Raw genomic sequence first — 19,353 nt, forward strand, 5'->3', positions numbered from 1 at the left:
TCATCATCCAATGGCAACTAGAGAGTTAAATACTAGCTTCCAATATGAAAGGTTATTGGTAAATGTACATCAGTTCTTTCTTCTGGTTGAGACAAAGGCCTCGCTCAAAAGTATTTTCTCCTGGTGATCCCCCCCGGCCGGCACCATTACCTTCTCAATTACAAATGCATGGAGGGATCCCGTGCTGCGACTGTGCGTGTGGATGGAGGGATCCCGTGCTGCGACTGCGCGTGTGGATGGAGGGATCCCGTGCTGCGACTGTGCGTGTGGATGGAGGGATCCCGTGCTGCGACTGTGCGTGTGGATGGAGGGATCCCGTGCTGCGACTGTGCGTGTGGATGGAGGGATCCCGTGCTGCGACTGCGCGTGTGGATGGAGGGATCCCGTGCTGCGACTGTGCGTGTGGATGGAGGGATCCCGTGCTGCGACTGTGCGCGTGGATGGAGGGATCCCGTGCTGCGACTGTGCGTGTGGATGGAGGGATCCCGTGCTGCGACTGTGCGTGTGGATGGAGGGATCCCGTGCTGCGACTGTGCGTGTGGATGGAGGGATCCCGTGCTGCGACTGTGCGTGTGGATGGAGGGATCCCGTGCTGCGACTGCGCGTGTGGATGGAGGGATCCCGTGCTGCGACTGCGCGTGTGGATGGAGGGATCCCGTGCTGCGACTGCGCGTGTGGATGGAGGGATCCCGTGCTGCGACTGCGCGTGTGGATGGAGGGATCCCGTGCTGCGACTGCGCGTGTGGATGGAGGGATCCCGTGCTGCGACTGTGCGTGTGGATGGAGGGATACCGTGCTGCGACTGTGCGTGTGGACGGAGGGATCCCGTGCTGCGACTGTGCGTGTGGACGGAAAGATCCCGTGCTGCGACTGTGCGTGTGGACGGAGGGATCCCGTGCTGCGACTGTGCGTGTGGACGGAGGGATCCCGTGCTGCGACTGTGCGTGTGGACGGAGGGATCCCGTGCTGCGACTGTGCGTGTGGATGACGTTTTTGGCAGCACCAGAAATATTGAGAATAGATGTATTTGAGATGTAGTTCAGATGTTCTAATATTCTGTTTTTGAACTTACGTATGGTGCTGCCGACGTACATCAGATCACACTGGAGAACATAGATCAGATCACGCTGCACACACTGGAGAACATAGATCAGATCACACTCCACACACTGGAGAACATAGATCAGATCACACTCCACACACTGGAGAACATAGATCAGATCACACTGCACACACTGGAGAACATAGATCAGATCACACTCCACACACTGGAGAACATAGATCAGATCACACTCCACACACTGGAGAACATAGATCAGATCACACTCCACACACTGGAGAACATAGATCAGATCACACTGCAAACACTGGAGAACATAGATCAGATCACACTCCACACACTGGAGAACATAGATCAGATCACACTGCACACCCTGGAGAACATAGATCAGATCACACTGCACACACTGGAGAACATACATCAGATCACACTGCACACACTGGAGAACATAGATCAGATCACACTCCACACACTGGAGAACATAGATCAGATCACACTGCACACACTGGAGAACATAGATCAGATCACACTGCACACACTGGAGAACATAGATCAGATCACACTGCACACACTGGAGAACATAGATCAGATCACACTGCACACACTGGAGAACATAGATCAGATCACACTGCACACACTGGCGTACATAGATCAGATCACACTGCACACACTGGAGAACATAGATCAGATCACACTGCACACACTGGAGAACATAGATCAGATCACACTGCACACACTGGAGAACATAGATCAGATCACACTCCACACACTGGAGAACATAGATCAGATCACACTGCACACCCTGGAGAACATAGATCAGATCACACTGCACACACTGGAGAACATAGATCAGATCACACTCCACACACTGGAGAACATAGATCAGATCACACTCCACACACTGGAGAACATAGATCAGATCACACTCCACACACTGGAGAACATAGATCAGATCACACTGCACACACTGGAGAACATAGATCAGATCACACTGCACACCCTGGAGAACATAGATCAGATCACACTGCACACACTGGAGAACATAGATCAGATCACACCGCACACACTGGAGAACATAGATCAGATCACACCGCACACACTGGAGAACATAGATCAGATCACACTGCACACACTGGAGAACATAGATCAGATCACACTCCACACACTGGAGAACATAGATCAGATCACACTCCACACACTGGAGAACATAGATCAGATCACACTGCACACACTGGAGAACATAGATCAGATCACACTGCACACCCTGGAGAACATAGATCAGATCACACTGCACACACTGGAGAACATAGATCAGATCACACCGCACACACTGGAGAACATAGATCAGATCACACCGCACACACTGGAGAACATAGATCAGATCACACTGCACACACTGGAGAACATAGATCAGATCACACTGCACACACTGGAGAACATAGATCAGATCACACTCCACACACTGGAGAACATAGATCAGATCACACTCCACACACTGGAGAACATAGATCAGATCACACTGCACACACTGGAGAACATAGATCAGATCACACTGCACACCCTGAAGAACATAGATCAGATCACACTGCACACACTGGAGAACATAGATCAGATCACACTGCACACACTGGAGAACATAGATCAGATCACACTGCACACACTGGAGAACATAGATCAGATCACACTGCACACACTGGAGAACATAGATCAGATCACACTGCACACACTGGAGAACATAGATCAGATCACACTGCACACACTGGAGAACATAGATCAGATCACACTGCACACACTGGAGAACATAGATCAGATCACACTGGAGAACATAGATCAGATCACACTGCACACACTGGAGAACATAGATCAGATCACACTGCACACACTGGAGAACATAGATCAGATCACACTCCACACACTGGAGAACATAGATCAGATCACACTCCACACACTGGAGAACATAGATCAGATCACACTGCACACACTGGAGAACATAGATCAGATCACACTGCACACACTGGAGAACATAGATCAGATCACACTCCACACACTGGAGAACATAGATCAGATCACACTCCACACACTGGAGAACATAGATCAGATCACACTGCACACACTGGAGAACATAGATCAGATCACACTCCACACACTGGAGAACATAGATCAGATCACACTGCACACCCTGGAGAACATAGATCAGATCACACTGCACACACTGGAGAACATACATCAGATCACACTGCACACACTGGAGAACATAGATCAGATCACACTCCACACACTGGAGAACATAGATCAGATCACACTGCACACACTGGAGAACATAGATCAGATCACACTGCACACACTGGAGAACATAGATCAGATCACACTGCACACACTGGAGAACATAGATCAGATCACACTGCACACACTGGAGAACATAGATCAGATCACACTGCACACACTGGCGTACATAGATCAGATCACACTGCACACACTGGAGAACATAGATCAGATCACACTGCACACACTGGAGAACATAGATCAGATCACACTGCACACACTGGAGAACATAGATCAGATCACACTCCACACACTGGAGAACATAGATCAGATCACACTGCACACCCTGGAGAACATAGATCAGATCACACTGCACACACTGGAGAACATAGATCAGATCACACTCCACACACTGGAGAACATAGATCAGATCACACTCCACACACTGGAGAACATAGATCAGATCACACTCCACACACTGGAGAACATAGATCAGATCACACTGCACACACTGGAGAACATAGATCAGATCACACTGCACACCCTGGAGAACATAGATCAGATCACACTGCACACACTGGAGAACATAGATCAGATCACACCGCACACACTGGAGAACATAGATCAGATCACACCGCACACACTGGAGAACATAGATCAGATCACACTGCACACACTGGAGAACATAGATCAGATCACACTCCACACACTGGAGAACATAGATCAGATCACACTCCACACACTGGAGAACATAGATCAGATCACACTGCACACACTGGAGAACATAGATCAGATCACACTGCACACCCTGGAGAACATAGATCAGATCACACCGCACACACTGGAGAACATAGATCAGATCACACCGCACACACTGGAGAACATAGATCAGATCACACCGCACACACTGGAGAACATAGATCAGATCACACTGCACACACTGGAGAACATAGATCAGATCACACTGCACACACTGGAGAACATAGATCAGATCACACTCCACACACTGGAGAACATAGATCAGATCACACTCCACACACTGGAGAACATAGATCAGATCACACTGCACACACTGGAGAACATAGATCAGATCACACTGCACACCCTGGAGAACATAGATCAGATCACACTGCACACCCTGGAGAACATAGATCAGATCACACTGCACACACTGGAGAACATAGATCAGATCACACTGCACACACTGGAGAACATAGATCAGATCACACTGCACACACTGGAGAACATAGATCAGATCACACTGCACACACTGGAGAACATAGATCAGATCACACTGCACACACTGGAGAACATAGATCAGATCACACTGCACACACTGGAGAACATAGATCAGATCACACTGCACACACTGGAGAACATAGATCAGATCACACTGCACACCCTGGAGAACATAGATCAGATCACACTGCACACACTGGAGAACATAGATCAGATCACACTGCACACACTGGAGAACATAGATCAGATCACACTGGAGAACATAGATCAGATCACACTACACACACTGGAGAACATAGATCAGATCACACTGCACACACTGGAGAACATAGATCAGATCACACTGGAGAACATAGATCAGATCACACTGCACACACTGGAGAACATAGATCAGATCACACTGCACACACTGGAGAACATAGATCAGATCACACTGCACACACTGGAGAACATAGATCAGATCACACTGCACACACTGGAGAACATAGATCAGATCACACTGGAGAACATAGATCAGATCACACTGCACACACTGGAGAACATAGATCAGATCACACTGCACACACTGGAGAACATAGATCAGATCACACTGCACATACTGGAGAACATAGATCAGATCACACTGCACACAGTGGAGAACATAGATCAGATCACACCGCACACACTGGAGAACATAGATCAGATCACACCGCACACACTGGAGAACATAGATCAGATCACACTGCACACACTGGAGAACATAGATCAGATCACACTGCACACACTGGAGAACATAGATCAGATCACACTGCACACACTGGAGAACATAGATCAGATCACACCGCACACACTGGAGAACATAGACCACCTCCACAGATATACTGGCCATTCTGATGATTTCCTTCATTATGTATCTTTTCTACTCACACATAACTATTGTATGTTCAATAACATGTATTACTTACAGGTACGAGGGGTGTCAATGGGGGCGAACCTCACCATGGCATACTGGGAGGAGAGATGTATATACAATGTTGACTGCCCTTTCAATCGGTGTTTGGCGTGGGACGGCAGATACATTGACGACCTGCTCATCATATGGGACGGCGATGTATCTGCCGTATCGGATTTCAAGCACTATCTGAATGACAACATGTACAACTTGCGTTTTACGTGTACTGTGGAGGTGGAGCCCATTAGTAATCTGTATACGGAGACCCATAGGAAGAAAACAGCAGGAAACTCCACATTATGTGCCAATAGCCATCATCCGGCGCATGTGATAGGAGCCACACCTGTGGGGGAACTCATGCGCGCGCGCGCAGGAACTGTAATACAGAAGTGGATTTCTGTAACGGATCTCCTAGCACCCCAACCGGGTACCTCCGTTGATAAATGCTCCTAGTGCCTCCCGAGGACTCCAAGCACTCCACTCGACACCGATACCACCACAGGAACCAGGAAAAGGAACAGCTCTTACAAGAGCTAGGAGTAATAGCCAGGGGAGTATACAAGTATAGCAATCCTCACACAACATGAGACGAGGCTCGATGTTGAGTGTAAAACAGGAACTCTTTATTGAGGGCTACCCGCCCGTATTTATGCAGGTCCCCATCTGGTGGACACGCCCCTAGGGGACCAGATGGAAGACTGCGACACAGGACAGATAGGCAGCAACTCAGGATACACAGAGACAACACATCCCCACAATGCATCTGTAACGGATCTGCTTCCGTTAATGGACGCTTCCTAGCTTGCGCGGAGGACCACAAGCACCGCACTGGACACCACGACCACCGCAGACTCCACAACCGCCGTAGCTTAACTGGAGCCGCGCCGTCTTCCTTCCACCCTGAATGAACCTCCAGCATTCAGGACCGTGTGGGAAAGATCTCTCCTCCAGGAAATATGCAGAGCATAGCAATCCCCAGCGTGATACAGCAATTCCCTCCAATAACGAGACAAGGCTGCGTTTTGAAGGGTTAGAAAAACATGAACTGAACTGAACTCTTTATTGAGGGCTACCCGCCCGTATTTATGCAGGTCCCCACAATGCATCATGGTTTCCTCCTCTCTGCCCTGGAGACACCCGAAGAGTAATTCAATTATCTGCCAGGACAAAGGAAAATCACCAATACACATGTGAGAACAACAGGACAGGAATCACCACCCAAATACACAAAATCCTCCCTTCTGTCTGGGATATAATTATGGATTAACATAACTATCACAGACAGTAAAAATACAGTTTTTAAACATACACTGTAGCTTTAAAACCATACATTCCATCTCCATAAAAATTACATATTTAAACTCAGCATACATCAAACATAAACACTTCCAAAAATCACACAAATCCCTTCAGCGGATCAAAAGTTTAGTGGAAGTCCTTTATGACCGACCGCAAGCACAATTTCCTGCCCAAAACAGTTCCATAGATTTGGGCTGTGCGGTCGGTCAATTTCATGCAGAAAAACGACTAAGTCCCATCTTCAAACGGGACTTAGTCTCTGGAGCTGAAAGTTCAGTATGGAAGAAGGTAATATGTCCCGGGGCCATAGTCGTAGGGCAGGAGGCTAGCCATAAGTCCTCTACAATGCCCAGTGGCAAATTGCAGTTTGTCACAGCATCATGGTTTCCTCCTCTCTGCCCTGGAGACACCCGAGGAGTAATCCAATTATCTCTCAACACAAAGGGACATCGCCAATACACATGTGGGGACAACAGGACAGGAATCACCACCCAAACACACAATGTCACACCCCCACAGCAAACACAGACATTTAACATATTCCCAGATAGCTGAAGTCTGAGTGCATATCATTAGGTGAATGGCACTCAGAATACACAAATACAATACAATTAGCTATTTGGGTGCCCTCACATAACAAAATACAACTCCAAAGACAGATTTAAGCTGTGCGGCCGGTCTGTCTGCTCCTTTAAAGTTAGTATGGGCCATAATCCTGAGGCAAGAGGCTGGTAGTCAGGCCCCTCCGAAACCCAGTGGCGAGGTTGGTTTCGCCACACTTTCCAAAAAGAATGTGAAGGAATCAAGAAGAGATAAAAAATCAGAGCATACTCAACATGGACGCTAGAAAGAGGGATTAATATAATGTCAAATAAATCCAGATACGATTTATTATTTGGATCCAAAAATACCCTTAAAAAAACTGCAGACCAAAAAGCCAGTGAATATGTGAAAACAGCGAATCAAACCAGTAAGGAAGCTATGAATAGGGGTCACATACAGACGAGAGACAGTAGAGAAAGACCCACCGACACTGGTTCTGACCTACAGCCGGCAGTCTGGTAAAGTACGAAGCGTTGTGCAGGTGTCGGCCCATCTTATGTGATGACAACATTCTGTACGATGCTTTAAAATATGGCTGTAAAATAGTGCCCAGAAAAGCATCAACCGTGGCGGGTTCCCTTTCCCCTTCCCTGTACGTGGCCAACAAAAATAAAAAATTACAGAGCATGTGGATTAATTACAAAGGCTTTACCAAGTGTGGCAGCCATCCCTGTAAAACATGCAAGTCTGTATCAGTCCAAACAAGCTTCCATAATGCCGAGCATTCCACAACCTTCCCTATAAAAACATATATCAAGTGCAATAGCCGGGGGTGATCTATGTTCTCCAGTGTGTGCAGTGTGATCTGATGTATGTTCTCCAGTGTGTGCAGTGTGATCTATGTTCTCCAGTGTGTGCAGTGTGATCTATGTTCTTCAGTGTGTGGAGTGTGATCTGATCTATGTTCTCCAGTGTGTGCAGTGTGATCTGATGTATGTTCTGCAGTGTGTGCAGTGTGATCTGATGTATGTTCTGCAGTGTGTGGAGTGTGATCTGATCTATGTTCTGCAGTGTGTGGAGTGTGATCTGATCTATGTTCTCCAGTGTGTGCAGTGTGATCTGATCTATGTTCTCCAGTGTGTGGAGTGTGATCTGATCTATGTTCTCCAGTGTGTGGAGTGTGATCTGATCTATGTTCTCCAGTGTGTGGAGTGTGATCTGATCTATGTTCTCCAGTGTGTGGAGTGTGATCTGATCTATGTTCTCCAGTGTGTGCAGTGTGATCTGATCTATGTTCTCCCGTGTGTGGAGTGTGATCTGATCTATGTTCTCCCGTGTGTGGAGTGTGATCTGATCTATGTTCTCCAGTGTGTGCAGTGTGATCTGATCTATGTTCTCCAGTGTGTGCAGTGTGATCTGATCTATGTTCTCCAGTGTGTGCAGTGTGATATGATCTATGTTCTCCAGTGTGTGCAGTGTGATATGATCTATGTTCTCCAGTGTGTGCAGTGTGATCTATGTTCACCAGTGTGTGCAGTGTGATCTGATCTATGTTCTCCAGTGTGTGGAGTGTGATCTGATCTATGTTCTCCAGTGTGTGCAGTGTGATCTGATCTATGTTCTCCAGTGTGTGGAGTGTGATCTGATCTATGTTCTCCAGTGTGTGCAGTGTGATCTGATCTATGTTCTCCAGTGTGTGCAGTGTGATCTGATCTATGTTCTCCAGTGTGTGGAGTGTGATCTGATCTATGTTCTCCAGTGTGTGGAGTGTGATCTGATCTATGTTCTCCAGTGTGTGCAGTGTGATCTGATCTATGTTCTCCAGTGTGTGCAGTGTGATCTGATCTATGTTCTCCAGTGTGTGCAGTGTGATCTGATCTATGTTCTCCAGTGTGTGGAGTGTGATCTGATCTATGTTCTCCAGTGTGTGCAGTGTGATCTGATCTATGTTCTCCAGTGTGTGCAGTGTGATCTGATCTATGTTCTCCAGTGTGTGCAGTGTGACCTGATCTATGTTCTCCAGTGTGTGCAGTGTGATCTGATCTATGTTCTCCAGTGTGTGCAGTGTGATCTGATCTATGTTCTCCAGTGTGTGCAGTGTGATCTGATCTATGTTCTCCAGTGTGTGCAGTGTGATCTGATCTATGTTCTCCAGTGTGGAGCAGTGTGATCTGATCTATGTTCTCCAGTGTGTGCAGTGTGATCTGATCTATGTCATACAGTGTGTGCAGTGTGATCTGATCTATGTTCTCCAGTGTGTGCAGTGTGAACTGATCTATGTTCTCCAGTGTGTGGAGTGTGATCTGATCTATGTTCTCCAGTGTGTGCAGTGTGATCTGATCTATGTTCTCCAGTGTGTGCAGTGTGATCTGATCTATGTTCTGCAGTATGATCTGATCTATGTTCTCCAGTGTGTGCAGTGTGATCTGATCTATGTTCTCCAGTGTGTGCAGTGTGATCTGATCTATGTTCTCCAGTGTGTGCAGTGTGATCTGATCTATGTTCTCCAGTGTGTGCAGTGTGAACTGATCTATGTTCTCCAGTGTGTGGAGTGTGATCTGATCTATGTTCTCCAGTGTGTGCAGTGTGATCTGATCTATGTTCTCCAGTGTGTGCAGTGTGATCTGATCTATGTTCTCCAGTGTGTGCAGTGTGATCTGATCTATGTTCTCCAGTGTGATCTGATCTATGTTCTCCAGTGTGTGCAGTGTGATCTGATCTATGTTCTCCAGTGTGTGCAGTGTGATCTGACCTATGTTCTCCAGGGTGTGCAGTGTGATCTGATCTATGTTCTCCAGTGTGTGCAGTGTGATCTGATCTATGTTCTCCAGTGTGTGCAGTGTGATCTGATCTATGTTCTCCAGTGTGTGCAGTGTGATCTGATCTATGTACGCCAGTGTGTGCAGTGTGATCTGATCTATGTTCTCCAGTGTGTGGAGTGTGATCTGATCTATGTTCGCCAGTGTGTGCAGTGTGATCTGATCTATGTTCTCCAGTGTGTGCAGTGTGATCTGATCTATGTTCTCCAGTGTGTGCAGTGTGATCTGATCTATGTTCTCCAGTGTGTGCAGTGTGATCTGATCTATGTTCTCCAGTGTGTGCAGTGTGATCTGATCTATGTTCTCCAGTGTGTGGAGTGTGATCTGATCTATGTTCTCCAGTGTGTGCAGTGTGATCTGATCTATGTTCTCCAGTGTGTGCAGTGTGATCTGATCTATGTTCTCCAGTGTGTGGAGTGTGATCTGATCTATGTTCTCCAGGGTGTGCAGTGTGATCTGATCTATGTTCTCCAGTGTGTGGAGTGTGATCTGATCTATGTTCTCCAGTGTGTGGAGTGTGATCTGATCTATGTTCTGCAGTGTGTGCAGTGTGATCTGATCTATGTTCTCCAGTGTGTGCAGTGTGAACTGATCTATGTTCTCCAGTGTGTGGAGTGTGATCTGATCTATGTTCTCCAGTGTGTGCAGTGTGATCTGATCTATGTTCTCCAGTGTGTGCAGTGTGATCTGATCTATGTTCTGCAGTATGATCTGATCTATGTTCTCCAGTGTGTGCAGTGTGATCTGATCTATGTTCTCCAGTGTGTGCAGTGTGATCTGATCTATGTTCTCCAGTGTGTGCAGTGTGATCTGATCTATGTTCTCCAGTGTGTGCAGTGTGAACTGATCTATGTTCTCCAGTGTGTGGAGTGTGATCTGATCTATGTTCTCCAGTGTGTGCAGTGTGATCTGATCTATGTTCTCCAGTGTGTGCAGTGTGATCTGATCTATGTTCTCCAGTGTGTGCAGTGTGATCTGATCTATGTTCTCCAGTGTGATCTGATCTATGTTCTCCAGTGTGTGCAGTGTGATCTGATCTATGTTCTCCAGTGTGTGCAGTGTGATCTGATCTATGTTCTCCAGGGTGTGCAGTGTGATCTGATCTATGTTCTCCAGTGTGTGCAGTGTGATCTGATCTATGTTCTCCAGTGTGTGCAGTGTGATCTGATCTATGTTCTCCAGTGTGTGCAGTGTGATCTGATCTATGTACGCCAGTGTGTGCAGTGTGATCTGATCTATGTTCTCCAGTGTGTGGAGTGTGATCTGATCTATGTTCGCCAGTGTGTGCAGTGTGATCTGATCTATGTTCTCCAGTGTGTGCAGTGTGATCTGATCTATGTTCTCCAGTGTGTGCAGTGTGATCTGATCTATGTTCTCCAGTGTGTGCAGTGTGATCTGATCTATGTTCTCCAGTGTGTGCAGTGTGATCTGATCTATGTTCTCCAGTGTGTGGAGTGTGATCTGATCTATGTTCTCCAGTGTGTGCAGTGTGATCTGATCTATGTTCTCCAGTGTGTGCAGTGTGATCTGATCTATGTTCTCCAGTGTGTGCAGTGTGATCTGATCTATGTTCTCCAGTGTGTGCAGTGTGATCTGATCTATGTTCTCCAGTGTGTGCAGTGTGATCTGATCTATGTTCTCCAGTGTGTGCAGTGTGATCTGATCTATGTTCTCCAGTGTGTGCAGTGTGATCTGATCTATGTTCTCCAGTGTGTGCAGTGTGATCTGATCTATGTTCTCCAGTGTGGAGCAGTGTGATCTGATCTATGTTCTCCAGTGTGTGCAGTGTGATCTGATCTATGTTCTCCAGTGTGTGGAGTGTGATCTGATCTATGTTCTGCAGTGTGTGGAGTGTGATCTGATCTATGTTCTGCAGTGTGTGGAGTGTGATCTGATCTATGTTCTCCAGTGTGTGCAGTGTGATCTGATCTATGTTCTCCAGTGTGTGCAGTGTGACCTGATCTATGTTCTCCAGTGTGTGCAGTGTGATCTGATCTATGTTCTCCAGTGTGTGCAGTGTGATCTGATCTATGTTCTCCAGTGTGTGCAGTGTGATCTGATCTATGTTCTCCAGTGTGTGCAGTGTGATCTGATCTATGTTCTCCAGTGTGTGGAGTGTGATCTGATCTATGTTCTGCAGGGTGTGCAGTGTGATCTGATCTATGTTCTCCAGTGTGTGGAGTGTGATCTGATCTATGTTCTCCAGTGTGTGCAGTGTGATCTGATCTATGTTCTCCAGTGTGTGCAGTGTGATCTGATCTATGTTCTCCAGTGTGTGCAGTGTGATCTGATCTATGTTCTCCAGTGTGTGCAGTGTGATCTGATCTATGTTCTCCAGTGTGTGCAGTGTGATCTGATCTATGTTCTCCAGTGTGTGGAGTGTGATCTGATCTATGTTCTCCAGTGTGTGCAGTGTGATCTGATCTATGTTCTCCAGTGTGTGCAGTGTGATCTGATCTATGTTCTCCAGTGTGTGCAGTGTGACCTGATCTATGTTCTCCAGTGTGTGCAGTGTGATCTGATCTATGTTCTCCAGTGTGTGCAGTGTGATCTGATCTATGTTCTCCAGTGTGTGCAGTGTGATCTGATCTATGTTCTCCAGTGTGGAGCAGTGTGATCTGATCTATGTTCTCCAGTGTGTGCAGTGTGATCTGATCTATGTTCTCCAGTGTGTTCAGTGTGATCTATGTTCTGCAGTGTGTGGAGTGTGATCTGATCTATGTTCTCCAGTGTGTGCAGTGTGATCTGATCTATGTTCTCCAGTGTGTGCAGTGTGATCTGATCTATGTTCTCCAGTGTGTGCAGTGTGATCTGATCTATGTTCTGCAGGGTGTGCAGTGTGATCTGATCTATGTTCTCCAGTGTGTGGAGTGTGATCTGATCTATGTTCTCCAGTGTGTGCAGTGTGATCTGATCTATGTTCTCCAGTGTGTGCAGTGTGATCTGATCTATGTTCTCCAGTGTGTGCAGTGTGATCTGATCTATGTTCTCGAGTGTGTGGAGTGTGATCTGATCTATGTTCTCGAGTGTGTGGAGTGTGATCTGATCTATGTTCTCCAGTGTGTGGAGTGTGATCTGATCTATGTTCTGCAGTGTGTGCGGTGTGATCTGATCTATGTTCTCCAGTGTGTGCAGTGTGATCTGATCTATGTCATACAGTGTGTGCAGTGTGATCTGATCTATGTTCTCCAGTGTGTGCAGTGTGATCTGATCTATGTTCTCCAGTGTGTGGAGTGTGATCTGATCTATGTTCTGCAGTGTGTGGAGTGTGATCTGATGTATGTTCTCCAGTGTGTGCAGTGTGAACTGATCTATGTTCTCCAGTGTGTGGAGTGTGATCTGATCTATGTTCTCCAGTGTGTGCAGTGTGATCTGATCTATGTTCTCCAGTGTGTGCAGTGTGATCTGATCTATGTTCTGCAGTATGATCTGATCTATGTTCTCCAGTGTGTGCAGTGTGATCTGATCTATGTTCTCCAGTGTGTGCAGTGTGATCTGATCTATGTTCTCCAGTGTGTGCAGTGTGATCTGATCTATGTTCTCCAGTGTGTGCAGTGTGAACTGATCTATGTTCTCCAGTGTGTGGAGTGTGATCTGATCTATGTTCTCCAGTGTGTGCAGTGTGATCTGATCTATGTTCTCCAGTGTGTGCAGTGTGATCTGATCTATGTTCTCCAGTGTGTGCAGTGTGATCTGATCTATGTTCTCCAGTGTGTGCAGTGTGATCTGATCTATGTTCTCCAGTGTGTGCAGTGTGATCTGATCTATGTTCTCCAGTGTGTGCAGTGTGATCTGATCTATGTTCTCCAGTGTGGAGCAGTGTGATCTGATCTATGTTCTCCAGTGTGTGCAGTGTGATCTGATCTATGTTCTCCAGTGTGTGGAGTGTGATCTGATCTATGTTCTGCAGTGTGTGGAGTGTGATCTGATCTATGTTCTGCAGTGTGTGGAGTGTGATCTGATGTATGTTCTCCAGTGTGTGCAGTGTGAACTGATCTATGTTCTCCAGTGTGTGCAGTGTGATCTGATCTATGTTCTCCAGTGTGTGCAGTGTGATCTGATCTATGTTCTCCAGTGTGTGCAGTGTGATCTGATCTATGTACGCCAGTGTGTGCAGTGTGATCTGATCTATGTTCTCCAGTGTGTGGAGTGTGATCTGATCTATGTTCGCCAGTGTGTGCAGTGTGATCTGATCTATGTTCTCCAGTGTGTGGAGTGTGATCTGATCTATGTTCTGCAGTGTGTGGAGTGTGATCTGATCTATGTTCTGCAGTGTGTGGAGTGTGATCTGATCTATGTTCTCCAGTGTGTGCAGTGTGATCTGATCTATGTTCTCCAGTGTGTGCAGTGTGACCTGATCTATGTTCTCCAGTGTGTGCAGTGTGATCTGATCTATGTTCTCCAGTGTGTGCAGTGTGATCTGATCTATGTTCTCCAGTGTGTGCAGTGTGATCTGATCTATGTTCTCCAGTGTGGAGCAGTGTGATCTGATCTATGTTCTCCAGTGTGTGCAGTGTGATCTGATCTATGTTCTCCAGTGTGTTCAGTGTGATCTATGTTCTGCAGTGTGTGGAGTGTGATCTGATCTATGTTCTCCAGTGTGTGCAGTGTGATCTGATCTATGTTCTCCAGTGTGTGCAGTGTGATCTGATCTATGTTCTCCAGTGTGTGCAGTGTGATCTGATCTATGTTCTGCAGTGTGTGCAGTGTGATCTGATCTATGTTCTCCAGTGTGTGGAGTGTGATCTGATCTATGTTCTCCAGTGTGTGCAGTGTGATCTGATCTATGTTCTCCAGTGTGTGCAGTGTGATCTGATCTATGTTCTCCAGTGTGTGCAGTGTGATCTGATCTATGTTCTCCAGTGTGTGCAGTGTGATCTGATCTATGTTCTGCAGGGTGTGCAGTGTGATCTGATCTATGTTCTCCAGTGTGTGGAGTGTGATCTGATCTATGTTCTCCAGTGTGTGCAGTGTGATCTGATCTATGTTCTCCAGTGTGTGCAGTGTGATCTGATCTATGTTCTCCAGTGTGTGCAGTGTGATCTGATCTATGTTCTCCAGTGTGTGCAGTGTGATCTGATCTATGTTCTCCAGTGTGTGCAGTGTGATCTGATCTATGTTCTCCAGTGTGATCTGATCTATGTTCTCCAGTGTGTGCAGTGTGATCTGATCTATGTTCTCCAGTGTGTGCAGTGTGATCTGATCTATGTTCTCCAGGGTGTGCAGTGTGATCTGATCTATGTTCTCCAGTGTGTGCAGTGTGATCTGATCTATGTTCTCCAGTGTGTGCAGTGTGATCTGATCTATGTTCTCCAGTGTGTGCAGTGTGATCTGATCTATGTACGCCAGTGTGTGCAGTGTGATCTGATCTATGTTCTCCAGTGTGTGGAGTGTGATCTGATCTATGTTCTCCAGTGTGTGCAGTGTGATCTGATCTATGTTCTCCAGTGTGTGCAGTGTGATCTGATCTATGTTCTCCAGTGTGTGCAGTGTGATCTGATCTATGTTCTCCAGTGTGTGCAGTGTGATCTGATCTATGTTCTCCAGTGTGTGCAGTGTGATCTGATCTATGTTCTCCAGTGTGTGCAGTGTGATCTGATCTATGTTCTCCAGTGTGTGCAGTGTGATCTGATCTATGTTCTCCAGTGTGTGCAGTGTGATCTGATCTATGTTCTCCAGTGTGTGCAGTGTGATCTGATCTATGTTCTCCAGTGTGTGCAGTGTGATCTGATCTATGTTCTCCAGTGTGGAGCAGTGTGATCTGATCTATGTTCTCCAGTGTGTGCAGTGTGATCTGATCTATGTTCTCCAGTGTGTGGAGTGTGATCTGATCTATGTTCTGCAGTGTGTGGAGTGTGATCTGATCTATGTTCTGCAGTGTGTGGAGTGTGATCTGATCTATGTTCTCCAGTGTGTGCAGTGTGATCTGATCTATGTTCTCCAGTGTGTGCAGTGTGATCTGATCTATGTTCTCCAGTGTGTGCAGTGTGATCTGATCTATGTTCTCCAGTGTGTGCAGTGTGATCTGATCTATGTTCTCCAGTGTGTGCAGTGTGATCTGATCTATGTTCTCCAGTGTGGAGCAGTGTGATCTGATCTATGTTCTCCAGTGTGTGCAGTGTGATCTGATCTATGTTCTCCAGTGTGTTCAGTGTGATCTATGTTCTGCAGTGTGTGGAGTGTGATCTGATCTATGTTCTCCAGTGTGTGCAGTGTGATCTGATCTATGTTCTCCAGTGTGTGCAGTGTGATCTGATCTATGTTCTCCAGTGTGTGCAGTGTGATCTGATCTATGTTCTGCAGGGTGTGCAGTGTGATCTGATCTATGTTCTCCAGTGTGTGGAGTGTGATCTGATCTATGTTCTCCAGTGTGTGCAGTGTGATCTGATCTATGTTCTCCAGTGTGTGCAGTGTGATCTGATCTATGTTCTCCAGTGTGTGCAGTGTGATCTGATCTATGTTCTCCAGTGTGTGGAGTGTGATCTGATCTATGTTCTCCAGTGTGTGGAGTGTGATCTGATCTATGTTCTGCAGTGTGTGCGGTGTGATCTGATCTATGTTCTCCAGTGTGTGCAGTGTGATCTGATCTATGTCATACAGTGTGTGCAGTGTGATCTGATCTATGTTCTCCAGTGTGTGCAGTGTGATCTGATCTATGTTCTCCAGTGTGTGCAGTGTGATCTGATCTATGTTCTCCAGTGTGTGCAGTGTGATCTGATCTATGTTCTCCAGTGTGTGCAGTGTGAACTGATCTATGTTCTCCAGTGTGTGGAGTGTGATCTGATCTATGTTCTCCAGTGTGTGCAGTGTGATCTGATCTATGTTCTCCAGTGTGTGCAGTGTGATCTGATCTATGTTCTCCAGTGTGTGCAGTGTGATCTGATCTATGTTCTCCAGTGTGATCTGATCTATGTTCTCCAGTGTGTGCAGTGTGATCTGATCTATGTCATACAGTGTGTGCAGTGTGATCTGATCTATGTTCTCCAGTGTGTGCAGTGTGATCTGATCTATGTCATACAGTGTGTGCAGTGTGATCTGATCTATGTTCTCCAGTGTGTGCAGTGTGATCTGATCTATGTTCTCCAGTGTGTGCAGTGTGATCTGATCTATGTTCTCCAGTGTGTGCAGTGTGATCTGATCTATGTTCTCCAGTGTGTGCAGTGTGAACTGATCTATGTTCTCCAGTGTGTGGAGTGTGATCTGATCTATGTTCTCCAGTGTGTGCAGTGTGATCTGATCTATGTTCTCCAGTGTGTGCAGTGTGATCTGATCTATGTTCTCCAGTGTGTGCAGTGTGATCTGATCTATGTTCTCCAGTGTGATCTGATCTATGTTCTCCAGTGTGTGCAGTGTGATCTGATCTATGTTCTCCAGTGTGTGCAGTGTGATCTGATCTATGTTCTCCAGGGTGTGCAGTGTGATCTGATCTATGTTCTCCAGTGTGTGCAGTGTGATCTGATCTATGTTCTCCAGTGTGTGCAGTGTGATCTGATCTATGTTCTCCAGTGTGTGCAGTGTGATCTGATCTATGTACGCCAGTGTGTGCAGTGTGATCTGATCTATGTTCTCCAGTGTGTGGAGTGTGATCTGATCTATGTTCGCCAGTGTGTGCAGTGTGATCTGATCTATGTTCTCCAGTGTGATCTGATCTATGTTCTCCAGTGTGTGCAGTGTGATCTGATCTATGTTCTCCAGTGTGTGCAGTGTGATCTGATCTATGTTCTCCAGGGTGTGCAGTGTGATCTGATCTATGTTCTCCAGTGTGTGCAGTGTGATCTGATCTATGTTCTCCAGTGTGTGCAGTGTGATCTGATCTATGTTCTCCAGTGTGTGCAGTGTGATCTGATCTATGTACGCCAGTGTGTGCAGTGTGATCTGATCTATGTTCTCCAGTGTGTGGAGTGTGATCTGATCTATGTTCGCCAGTGTGTGCAGTGTGATCTGATCTATGTTCTCCAGTGTGTGCAGTGTGATCTGATCTATGTTCTCCAGTGTGTGCAGTGTGATCTGATCTATGTTCTCCAGTGTGTGCAGTGTGATCTGATCTATGTTCTCCAGTGTGTGCAGTGTGATCTGATCTATGTTCTCCAGTGTGTGGAGTGTGATCTGATCTATGTTCTCCAGTGTGCGCAGTGTGATCTGATCTATGTTCTCCAGTGTGTGCAGTGTGATCTGATCTATGTTCTCCAGTGTGTGGAGTGTGATCTGATCTATGTTCTCCAGTGTGTGCAGTGTGATCTGATCTATGTTCTCCAGTGTGTGCAGTGTGATCTGATCTATGTTCTCCAGTGTGTGCAGTGTGATCTGATCTATGTTCTCCAGTGTGTGCAGTGTGATCTGATCTATGTTCTCCAGTGTGTGCAGTGTGATCTGATCTATGTTCTCCAGTGTGGAGCAGTGTGATCTGATCTATGTTCTCCAGTGTGTGCAGTGTGATCTGATCTATGTTCTCCAGTGTGTGGAGTGTGATCTGATCTATGTTCTGCAGTGTGTGGAGTGTGATCTGATCTATGTTCTGCAGTGTGTGGAGTGTGATCTGATCTATGTTCTCCAGTGTGTGCAGTGTGATCTGATCTATGTTCTCCAGTGTGTGCAGTGTGACCTGATCTATGTTCTCCAGTGTGTGCAGTGTGATCTGATCTATGTTCTCCAGTGTGTGCAGTGTGATCTGATCTATGTTCTCCAGTGTGTGCAGTGTGATCTGATCTATGTTCTCCAGTGTGTGCAGTGTGATCTGATCTATGTTCTCCAGTGTGTGGAGTGTGATCTGATCTATGTTCTGCAGGGTGTGCAGTGTGATCTTATCTATGTTCTCCAGTGTGTGGAGTGTGATCTGATCTATGTTCTCCAGTGTGTGCAGTGTGATCTGATCTATGTTCTCCAGTGTGTGCAGTGTGATCTGATCTATGTTCTCCAGTGTGTGCAGTGTGATCTGATCTATGTTCTCCAGTGTGTGCAGTGTGATCTGATCTATGTTCTCCAGTGTGTGCAGTGTGATCTGATCTATGTTCTCCAGTGTGTGGAGTGTGATCTGATCTATGTTCTCCAGTGTGTGCAGTGTGATCTGATCTATGTTCTCCAGTGTGTGCAGTGTGATCTGATCTATGTTCTCCAGTGTGTGCAGTGTGACCTGATCTATGTTCTCCAGTGTGTGCAGTGTGATCTGATCTATGTTCTCCAGTGTGTGCAGTGTGATCTGA

General features: G+C 46.5%; 1 protein-coding gene across 1 annotated transcript in view; it reads left to right on the forward strand.

Annotated features, from left to right (window-relative positions):
- FBXO41 (F-box protein 41) overlaps positions 1–19,353 on the forward strand; it is a 62,260-nt gene that overhangs the window by 17,997 nt on the left and 24,910 nt on the right. The gene's annotated exons all lie outside the window — the stretch shown is intronic.

Source organism: Bufo bufo, chromosome 2 (assembly GCF_905171765.1).
Source record: "Bufo bufo chromosome 2, aBufBuf1.1, whole genome shotgun sequence".
Classification (NCBI taxonomy): domain Eukaryota; kingdom Metazoa; phylum Chordata; class Amphibia; order Anura; family Bufonidae; genus Bufo; species Bufo bufo.